This window comes from Staurois parvus, unplaced genomic scaffold (assembly GCF_062004578.1).
Source record: "Staurois parvus isolate SC_StPar_1 unplaced genomic scaffold, SC_StPar_1.0 ptg001004l, whole genome shotgun sequence".
Taxonomy (NCBI): Eukaryota; Metazoa; Chordata; class Amphibia; order Anura; family Ranidae; genus Staurois; species Staurois parvus.
The window spans coordinates 1,079,966-1,090,583 of NW_028318800.1; the positions used below are offsets into that span (position 1 = coordinate 1,079,966).

Here is a 10,618-nt window from a genome sequence, read left to right on the forward strand (position 1 = left end):
TTTATTTCTTAGGTGCAATGGGGCTGATAATAACATGCAAATATAACAGATCAGCTTCTAAAAGCCCCCCCCCCCTACATACCCAACCCCCCCCCCCCCCAGCTTGTAAGTGATGCTAAGGATTTGTTGTAATGGTACAATTGGGAAAGGTCTGTTTTGTTGCTGCCAACGTGTCAACTTCCATTGACCTCCGACCTCCACACAAATGCGGTCCTAGGGGTCTCCATAAAAACCATCTCCAGCTCGCTCCTCGTGTCCCCACCTACATTCTTCTAAAAACTGCTGGATTTGCATACAGATGCTTAGGCAGCCAGAATGAGGGGAAGGTGGGGACTGGGTGAGTGGTGGTTTGGGATGATAAGAGAGGAACCTGTGACCACCCAAATTCTCCTCCTGATTCTTAGAGATGGGGCTCGGAGACCCCAGGTGGTCAGACAATGGCTCTTCAAGTAGTCCATTATCTCTGAAATTCTTTCCTTTTCACACAAAGAATCTCCAAGGCCACACTTACGGTGACCATATACAGGACTCTTCTCTGAGTTTGTAGGACAAAAGCAATTTGGGACCCCTGTGGGGTGTATGGGATGGAAGTGATCAAAAACGGGTGAATCCTAGACACAGAAATCAGACACGGCAACAATTTTGTCCAATGAGCGTTGATAATTAACAAACGTGTTAAACCCTAACTCTAACCATGCCTCTGTAAACCCAGTCTGTGTGGACAGTATGGTCACTTGCTGACCTGGTACTCTCCACAGGCAGGTTAAAGCCCAAGTGGAGGATAAGGGTTTGTAGATCTTCTTTTACTTCCTCAACAAAATGACCAATTAACCCTTCTAATGTAGGCCAGTCCCACTGTAAGGGATCATTTTGTAGTTGCCCAGAGTTGGCTTTACCTCTCCAGTAAGACAGCTGCATTCAATGTATTTTTACTTCAGATAACTACAGTACAGAAGATGTTTTTTCAAGTCTATTGAAGTGAAAAGGCAATGAAGTTGATTTACTAAAACTAGCGAGTGCAAAATCTGGTGCAGCTGTGCGCCAATCAGCTTCTAGATTCAGCTTGTTCAATTAAGCTTTGACCAAAAAAAAATGTAAGCTGATTAGTTTCTATGCAGAGCGGCACCAGATTTTGCACTCTCCAGTTTTAGTAAATTACCCAAGTTGCTTTCTTAAGCCCTGTCTCTGCTTGGAAAGTGGAACTAAACTGAGCGAAAGGCAGGGAATGTGTAACCAGCACCAAACAGGAGGGGAAAACGGGAAAAAAGTACAATAAACAAGACAAGTAAGAGGCTGCTGTGGTAGAAAATTGAATGATATTTAGAATACGTAAAGTAGAACTATGGGCAAAACTTTTTCATTTTGAATAGAGTCATGGGGGGTTATAACACCCATCAGTTCTTTTTTTCCATCTGTGTCCCATTAGGAAGATTTACCTTCGCTTCCTGTCCCATAGCCAAAACAGGAAATTAGAGGAAATCCATGCAAATTAAGGCAATTCCTTGGGGACCCCCAAGTCACCAGAACTAGTGTCCCCATTGAAAGATTTCCCCTCTATTACTTTTCTGACGACAACTCAAAATTTGGGATTTTCTTTTACTGTCGTTTTTAGTGATAATGGTAAACAGGACAAAGAAAGTGAATCTCCCTAACGGGGCAAAGACAGCAATAAAAACTGACAGGGATCTAATACCTCTTCACTCTATTAGTTATACTTTAAAGTGGTTGTAAACTTCAGACATGAAATATGAACAAAGTATATCCCTCTATAGTGTGTGCTTGTCTCAATCCAGAGCACTAAGGGGGAGGTTTGCTAAAGCTGGTTCACTCAGTATCTCATGAACTTCTGTATAGAAACCAATCAGCTTCCAGGATTTATTGCTAAAGCTTAATTGAACAAGCTGAAGTTGAAAACTGATTGGCTCCCATGCACAGCTACACCAGATTCTGAGTGAACCAGCTTTAGTAAAAAAAAAACCCCAAGTGTAATTTCTCTTTGCTTTTTCATTCCTCTATCAGCATAAGTCACTTCTGACAGGTTTTCTTGACACCAAGAGAAAAATGGTGACAGGGGAGGGATCTCAAGCACACAGCCTTTGATTGACAGCCTCAGTTCTCTTCCTGTGTGCTGTGTGAAGAGGGGTGTGTCCCTTCCCTCCAATCAGATCTCACTGAGATCTGCAGAGTGTAACAGCAGTTCTCCGCCCTTGAACTGTGAAAGTTCAGACAAGCTGTATAAATTCTGCACTTTGAACTGCAGAGCTGTAGAGAAGAGAAGACAACACAACAAGTCCGGTACAACTTATGTAGGAGGATTTGTATAACCCGAGGACAGTCACCTCACTAGGTATATGGAAGGGTTTACAACCACTTTAAAGATTGTGTAGCTTAAAAAAAAATTTTCAGTAAAATACTGTACATGTTTTACCTTTTTTAAACCTTTGTTGCATCTCAATGCTGTTGATCCTCTGCATCCTCTTTTCAGCCACTTCCTGTCTATATGCAATCCAGCGATGGCTCCATGGGTTTCCTGACCATGACAACAGTAGACTATGTCTGCTTTATATGTACAGAAACATCTGCACGTGGACTCCATCAGAAATCCATGTGACAGGGTGACAACACACAAGCACAATTGGGAAACAGGGACGGAGCGTTGTCACCCTATACAAGAAATACATAAACAAGGACCTTGATGGCAGGATCACCAGGTTAATTTTTAAAAAATGGGTTAAAATGGGTTTTGTATTAATATGCTGAGACTGTAGTGATTGGATTTACATCCACTTCAGCGCAGATCTTCTCTGTTAACATCAAATAACTCTTTTACTGTAAAAACAAACATAAATAATATAAAGGAAAAATGTAGTAGTGGGTGTATGTACCTGGAGAGATCTCTGATGTTAGATCTGTGAAGGATGGTCGTATCTGGCCTAGCATAAACCACTCCGATGATTTCATTTATTGTTACCTTTTTATATGTGTGTTTTCTTGTTTCACGTAAATAATATCTCCCCTATCAGCGCTGACAGAGCCATCGGTCCATAACAAGCCAGGCGTCAAAAACCGTACATAGTTACCGCACAAATGAGGGTCATTAATTCCCCTTAATGTAACGACGTGCACATGAAAATGCAATCTGACTTTCCCATGATGTATTATGTTTAAAAAAAAAAAAGCGATGCGGGGCAGGTGTTGCTATGGAAACACACAAATGCAAGAAAAAAAAAATGATAATATTAAAATATCCGCAGTTGGAAAAGACAACATTACGAGCGCAATATTCACCTAATCTCAACACAATAAGCGAACACGAGATTAGAACCGCGGATGAAATCTTATTTTCCATCTGGCACGGCGGAGTTGCCGGCATTTGCCAAGGGATTGTCAAGAGGGGATAATATATTCTAATATAACTTTATATCCTGCAGGCTCTTCGGATTGTCAGAAAAGGGGAAGATTTCCTTTTTTTTGTTTTGTTTTTGTTTTGTTTTTTTGACAAGTTTTTTTTTTCTACCCTTCCCCTCACCCAACAAACCCAAATCATCTTCTTTTGTGCCCTTTTAATTGCGTTCTCCCTTTTTCTTTTCTTTTTTTTTGCAGAGCTGACTCCTTGCCATAGCTTTTTACTTTGGAGACAGCTGGGACGTGCAGGCCTGTGAATCAAGCACAAAGCTTATTACTGAGAGCTGTTCCCAACTTAATGAGGCTGACGTCCTGTGGAGATGGCTCCTCCTACAAGTGTGGCATGCCTTTTGTCACTGGCCCCCTCGTCATGGGGTAGACCCTGCGCCTTGTGACATTCGGCAGTTTGTATCACGCATCACAAAGGCCTCGGCAAGCCCAACATGGCCAACGTTTTATTGTTGGGGTATTAAAGAGCTCCAACTTTTTCAAATAGTCATGCATGAAAAAAAATGAGGGAGGTTTTATCAAAGGGGAAAGCAAGAAGGGAGGCATTATGCATTTTGTAAGGTTTTCCCATCAGAATTTGTGGAGGCAGTCAATTAAAATTGAAGTAAGTACTGTATAAACCCAATCACTAAAATATTATAGTTTCAAAGTTTTCAAAAGACAAAAATCTGCAGCTGAAAGTAATATTTGGTGATCCTGCCATGAAGGTGATTGTTCAAGCACTTTATGTCCAATCAAAGACCTTGAACTCCAGTGATTTTTCATTTGGAGCTCTGTTCAACCTACTACACTCGGACCTCTCAACTCGCGTGAGCGGTCTGTGTGAAGGGATCCCCATCTTTATGGTGAGCTGCCAAATACAGCTCAAGTAATGACTTTGATAACCTGTGAAAATCTGTGTCCAGGGCCCTTCTACCATTATCTAACACTTGGCAGGTGTCCGGGCAAAATGTAGGGACAGTTAGGCTGACCATACACCAGTAGAATTTTGTTTGGACAGAAATTCTGGAAAATTGTTTGGTAGAGCATTCAATCTTGCCATCATAGCAGGGGTGGACTGACAACTCGTGGGGCCCCCGGGCAATAGGGGATCATGGAGCCCCTGTGTCCTTGACCAAACTCAAAAAAGCCTATGAAAAAGGTACCAGGGGCATCTCATGGGGCCCCCTACTGACCCCGAGCCCTTGGGCAGTGCCCGAGTTTCCAAATGGTCAGTCCGCCCCTGCATCATAGAGTCAACAAATGTCATTTGAAAGCCCTTAAAGCAAACTCAATTTTATCAGCATTAGGGTTGTCCTGAAAAGACCAGTTGTATCTGCAAGACTAAATATCCAGAGCATCCCTCCCTTATATCAGATGACAAGAGCCCACTATCACCATCAGAAGTCAAGAGTCATCCACCCTTCCTTACATCACAGTGCACCCCCCTTAACTCGTGGAAGAAGCTGGAGGCGGAGCTGGGAAGTAGAACGTGCAGGGTCTGGAGGAGGGCTGGTGCCAGCTGTTGGGGTCTGCTGAATGCTGTGACCAGGGGAGGCAGAGATGAGGGGGTATGTAGCTGCACTGAGAGGCACAGGATCTGTAGGAGTTCTCTTCACCTCTCTGCTGCCGACTTCTGAGACTAGGTGGAAGCAGAAATGATCCTCTCCATGACAGCACTGAGAAGCACAAGATGTGGTAGAGGAGTTCTGTCCTCCTCTCTGCTGCTGACTGCTGAGATAAGGGGGGTGCCGCAGGTGCAGGAGAGGTGTGAGGGCCACATGCCTTGGGCTGGATTTGGCTCTCAGGCCTTGTGTTTGACACGTGCCCTAAAGTATAACTAAAGGTCAAACTTTTTTTCAGTTTTCAGAACTGTCAGGCTTTTTATCGCTCTCTGTTCCCCTCTATATTTGTCCTGTCTGCCATTATCACTGAAAGTGAAAGTAAATCTCCAATATTGGGTTGTCCCCAGAACACTGATAGAGGGGTATCTTTCAATGGGAACACTAGTTTTAATCAGAGATTCATTTATTGTCATCGTGAATAAATTCCACAATGAAATTACAAAACAACTATGAGAGGAACTCCAACACTCCAAAATTGCATCCAGCTGCACACTCATTTCACAAAAATAGTAGAAGCTTCCCTTAGCAGGAAAATGTGCCATTTATTTCCTAACCTAAAATTAAATTTCCATAACCGTAGACTAGTTCTGGTAACCCACAACCAGGGATTACCTAATTTTCCTGGTTTGGTGATGAGATGGAAGCAAAAGAAAATCTCCACAATGTGGATGGGATGGCAAAAAAAAACCTGATGAAGTTATAACCATTGCCTTTAGTTCTACTTAAAAGTTCCGTCCAGACCTGCTATTTGAATGGGATCCCAGACATATTTCTTTTGTGTAGGGAACATGAGCATTACAATATTTTCACATACGAAAGCCACACTCACAATTAGAAATTTGTTTGTTCAAGAATAATTTTCAAACCTGCTCCATCGAACTTTCTCAGTAGTATGGTCAAAAACGAACGCCAATACTAACCATTACAAGAATCAAATAAGTTATCAAAATATACATTTTTTAAAATAAAATGTTACTGGTGTAAGCTTAAGGATGACTCTATCTTTACACAGGTATGGCCAAACATGATCATTTAGAACTTCAGCAAACCTCTTGGATCATGTGACCACCCAATAGATGCACAGTGACACCATAAAATATTTTGTTCTTTTTTATTTCCACCAAAGAGGGCTTTTGTTTTTCTAAAAGCAATAACTGGGTCATGTATACGTGGTCCTCTCAGATACCAACAGTTTCTAGAGGAGTTCTTTAATCCGTGGGCTATGGATTATTTTTCCTTGCCTTGAATGAAAAGTTTGTGTAAACTTTGTTCCGCTGTAGAAGACCCTGTGATCTTGTTGTGTCTGGGAACAAACAAGCTCTTTCTATCTCTGGCTCTTTTGTGTAGAACCTCTTTAGTCCTGGGACTCTGTGTATGATCTCCTATAACTGCCGGCATCTGTGAGGGACCAGCACCTGCCTTAGCACGAGGCTCAATTTGGGGGAATTAGAATATAGAACCTCATACATAGACGTTGGAGGAAAAGTCAGAAGTCTTAATTAAGAATCCCCCCTCCTTTACCCAGCAGATGTGTGGAAGGACAAATCCACTTTTGTTTAGGGAGAATCCCGGAAGATACTTGATAAGTTAGAAGTACACAAACTTCTCTTTTCTAAAAGACCACAGATGTCCATCCATTAACTTTCGGCACCTACAAGCCATCCTTCTATAGATACAATGATCATTCAGGGTTTCAAATTCTCCTCTTTTTATAAAGCATAAATTGCTGGATAGAGATCAAGAACCTTTTTTATGGACTAAAGGTGCCTACAGACTTCAGATTGTAGAATTTGGCCACCAAAAGACATACTCTTTGATAAACATGCATGTTTACAGTATATTAGGCAAATGTCCCTTATTTCTATCAGGAAAAATTCTTCCTTGCCGATCACTCATCACCCCTGAATGCATGAGGTATGTCCACTGGAGTTGAGGAGTGTCTACAGAAATAAGATAATCTCCCAAACTGACCATGACTGACTGGATTAGCAAAATATTTTTGTTGATTTGTAAGCACCTTTAGGACTAGACCAGGGGTTGCCAAACTGTGGCCCACGGGCCATATGAGGCACTTTGCTTGCTTTATCAGGCCCTTGGGGTGCTATTCCTTCCACTGATATGAGGCACTATTCCTCCCACTGACACCAATGATGAGACACTTTCTCTTTTCACTGACACCAAAGAGGGAGCACTATTCCTCCCACTGACATAAGAGATGGGGAACTAATTCTCCCACTGACACCAATGATGGGGCACTATTCCCCCCACTGACACCAATGATGGGGCACTAATTCTCCCACTGACACCAAGGATGGGGCACTATTCCCCCCACTGACATAAGAGATGGGGAACGAATTCTCCCACTGACACCAATGATGGGGCACTATTCCTCCCACTGACACCAGACACAGGGAACTCATTCTCCCACTAACACCGATGATGGGGCACTATTCCTCCCACTGACACCAATGATGTAATTTGTTTACTCCCAGTGACCACCAAGCCTATGGCATTGTTTGCTCCTAATAATGCCAGAGCATTTTCTACTCCTACTGGCCACAATCCAGCCCCTCTAAATTTTGACCCTTTGTTTCAAAAGTTTGGAGACCCCTGGACTGAATTTTAGTGCTGTGACTTGTTTAATTTCTTTTATGTGACAAATAGACAAGAATAAGTGACCATCTGCCACCAGGGCACCCAGCGCTGACTTATAAAATGTTTAAGCATGATGGAACATATTTGCAATCTGTGGAGTCTTGTCCACTTTTCTGAATGAACCGCTGCACCCCTGGTATTTTCTCAGAATGGATCTGAGTTTTGTTGGTCATAAATGGAACTACAACTTTAAAGTGGACCTTACATTAACTTTATAAATCTACATGAATACGTTCCAATACAGCAATAGTGTCCTTTTTCAAAGAAGATCCACACCCCCTGCATTAAATAAGACTATATGCTTCAGCACTATTTTGTCATTGTATCTGCATTTACAGTTTTCCATTAGTCCTGCCAAGTCCTACAAATACCTGTTGAGCCTACCAGTGAAGTCCACCTAATGCAACTTCCTGTGATGGTGTGGCGATAATGCTGCATTGCTTCTGAATTCAGAGCAGAGTTGCCACTTTCAATTAGGCTGTGTCTGCTTGCACTCCAGTGATATGAGAAGATATTGCAGGGGGCGTGGCTATCAGCATTGTCCCTGATGATTATTAAGCCTGTAGCTTGTCAATCAGCCCCTAGCCACGCCTAGTGCTGTCCACTGCTTTCTGGATTGACAGCACTGCCTTTGTTGTTGAAACTCTCCCACTGTTAGCTGCAGTGCCTAAGAGGGAGATTATGTGAGACGCATATGGAAGAGAATTTGGCTCAATCAGGAAAAATAAAGGAATTTATTCTTACTTAGTAACTGGATTTTAGACTTGTTTAGATTGTCATAATGGATGGAGCCCTTAGTTGTACTTTAAAAAGCCATCCTTGAGCTCCAGTCTGTGATTTTGCTTAGGCTGAGATGACATCACCAGCATTGATTATCTCATTACAATGGGACGAGCATATTAGGCAGCAAGTGAACATGTTGTCCCTGAAAATGATGCATTGAAAGCAGAAATAATGGGCAAGAGTAAGGATCTGAGCTACTTTGACAAGGGCCAAATTGTAATGGTTAGAAGACTGGGTCAGAGCAACTCCAAAACTGCAGCTCTTGTGGGATGTTCCCGGTATGCAGTAGTCAGAACAACCAAAAGTGGTCCAAGGAAGGAAACATAGAAAACTGGTGACCAAATCAAGGGCAGCCAAGGCTCATTGATGTACATGGAAAGCGAAGGCTAACACGTTTAATCCAAACCAATAGAAGACCTACTGTAGCTTAAATTGCTGAAAACGTTAATGCTGGTTTCAGTAGAAAGGAGTCAGAACACTGACTGACAGTGCACTACAATTTTTTTACGGTAAGGGTGCCCATTCTGATCAATGTCCACGGTCAAAAGAGCCTACAATTGGCACAATGGCATCAGAACTGGACCACGGAGCAAGAAGGTGGCCTAGTTTGATGAATTCAAGAAGGGTTTGAGGAATACAACGGGTTTGAGGTGTTACCTCCAAATTCTCCAGATCTCAATCCAATTTCTTTTTTTTTTTCGAATCCGTTGAGCTGCGAAGAACAAAAACCTGTAAGTGAACAAAAAACGTGCAAAACACAAACACAAAAAAGTGCACTGTAGTCCACCCCTTGAAGGGGTAGGATCTCTATCTTGATCCCCCGGGGCTCAAGGCTCCTGACAGGGACAAAGGTTTCCACATGGCCCACCTAGCCAAAAGGCCTGGAGGACCCCTTTCCATGTGGCTAGCCAAAGCCGACCACCAAGTACTAGGTCAAGGAGCTCTCCCGAGGAGAGACCCCCCCCCCCCCCCCAGGAACAGGGGAGTAAGGAACCTAATGGCCACAAATCTTCCCCCTAGACTTCAGGGCAGGCCCGAGGACCCACACCCTCCATCCTAGTGAGAAAAACACACACACAAAAATGACAAAACGGTGGGAGAAAATTAAATAAGTGGCCGTGCAATTGTGCACTGGCTAGGCCCTGAGGCTCGTAGCAAAAAAAAGTTCCCTGGACTTAGCTAAAAGGCCTAGCCCTAAAAGACGCAGTGCAGAAAAAGTGTTTAGAACAGTGACCATGTTCACTTTTCACACTTGGGATCCTACCTCCATGTGCTACTAAGAGCACCCCTGAGGTGACCACTCTTAGAGAGCACTGCTCCGCGGACTCTCTGCCTCCCCAGCCCCTGGCCAGCAAAGGTAAATCCGTTCAAATCAGGAGGAACTGGGCCGCTCCAGTTTTCCTGGGGGAATTAATCCCGGGCCCCAACAGCCTGTGGGCGCCTCGGTTTCTATTCCAGCCGGTACTAACCTTCAGAGCCCCCATCATACCAGCAGGGGTACTATACAGTCAGCCATCTTCGCCTAAAAGCAAGAATGACGGCGGAGCAACCCTACTGGACACTGATAAGAACAGATACTATACTTGATCTTAGCCAAAAGGCAGAGAATCGATCTCAATCCAATCGAGCATCTGAGGGATGCGCTGGAAAAACAAGTCAGATACATAGAGGCCCCACCTCACAACTTACAGGACCTAAAGGATCTACTACTGACAGCTCGGTGCTAAATACCTCCAGAGGTCAAGTGCAGTCCATGCCTAAACGGATGGTCTCTTAATGTTATGGCTGATCGCTGTATACTGTATCTGATTCAAAGTCTACTTGATGACCTTTGTAGCCAAAGTCCTATGCTCTTCTTATACAGTGTTCCAAAGACTGTGAAATCTGTGGCAATCAGCCAGATCCTTTCGTAGTTTTCCCGAGCTGCCATCTGTACCCTGGTTTCTAAGTGCAAGGCAGGAAACTTCCTGTTTTTAGATACTTTTATGGAATATGTACAAAACTTTCAGCAGAAAATGGATTTTCCTATTCCTCAATAGTTCCATACTACGCTCGAAACACGAACAAGGGAATCTGGTTTGGCTACCTCTTCCAGGCACTTTTGGTCTAAGGCCCACCACTTGACCCAAACAAAGCTTTGCAGATGGTGATAAGGCCACCTG

General features: G+C 43.3%; 1 pseudogene; it reads right to left on the reverse strand.

Annotated features, from left to right (window-relative positions):
• Window positions 1-9,912: 9,912 nt before the first annotated feature.
• On the reverse strand, window positions 9,913-10,069 carry LOC149441336 (U2 spliceosomal RNA; annotated as a pseudogene).
• Window positions 10,070-10,618: the final 549 nt, after the last annotated feature.